Raw genomic sequence first — 950 nt, forward strand, 5'->3', positions numbered from 1 at the left:
GGTGATTTCCAGATAGGTGTAAAATACTTTAAACAGCATCATATTGGTCAGTTAGATGTGACAGCATCATATTGGTCAGTTAGGCATGACAGTATCATCGGTAGTCCAAGCTGGGTGATTTCCAGATAGGTGTAAAATACTTTAAACAGCATCATATTGGTCAGTTAGACACGTCAGTATCATTGGTATTTGAAGCTATAGGGTTTCAAGGTAGGTGTAAAATGCTCCAATCAGGATCATCTTGGTCAGTTAGATAGGTCAGTATCATTGGTAGCATAAACTGCGGGTTTTCCAGGAAGGTGTAAAATACTTTTGATAATCATCATTATATTAATTAGTTGAATATTTTGGTATCACCAGTAGAATTCTTGAGTAATTTCCAGGTAAGTGTAAAATATTTCCATCGACATCTTGTTGATCAGTTAGTTATGTCTGCATCACGATAATAATTTTGAGCTGAAGGATTTCCAGGTGTACTTTAAAATCTACGATGCTTTGTAGTTACTTTGAAGTACACCTAATAGATAATGATTTCATTGAAATGTGGCTTAACCCAGAATATTTAAACTAAACTATTAACAGTTATGGTCTAAATGCCATAAGATGGCAGACCGTTAGAAACCACTAGGCCTAAAATTTATAATTAACTGCAAATCCCCCCCCCCACCACACACACATTACTTTGTATTTAAATGACAACTGCATAAATAGACAGACAGACAGTGTTTTAGTGATTTATTTTTTCATTGTACAGCACAACTTGTGAGTTCTGGTATTGAACAAAGGGCTTCTTGGGTAGTGACAGATGGGATAGTGGTTCATACACACAGATGGGATAGTGACGGTAGAATGGTCCATACATACAGATAGGATAGTGACGGTAGAGTGGTCCATACACACAGATGGGATAGTGACGGTAGAGTGGTCCATACACACAGATGGGATAGGGA

General features: G+C 37.3%; 1 protein-coding gene across 1 annotated transcript in view; it reads left to right on the forward strand.

Annotated features, from left to right (window-relative positions):
• The window catches only part of LOC106468042 (ATP-binding cassette sub-family F member 3-like), a 38,223-nt gene that overhangs the window by 30,094 nt on the left and 7,179 nt on the right, over positions 1 to 950 (forward strand). The window lies entirely within an intron of this gene.

This window comes from Limulus polyphemus, unplaced genomic scaffold (assembly GCF_000517525.1).
Source record: "Limulus polyphemus unplaced genomic scaffold, Limulus_polyphemus-2.1.2 Scaffold2846, whole genome shotgun sequence".
NCBI lineage: Eukaryota > Metazoa > Arthropoda > Merostomata > Xiphosura > Limulidae > Limulus > Limulus polyphemus.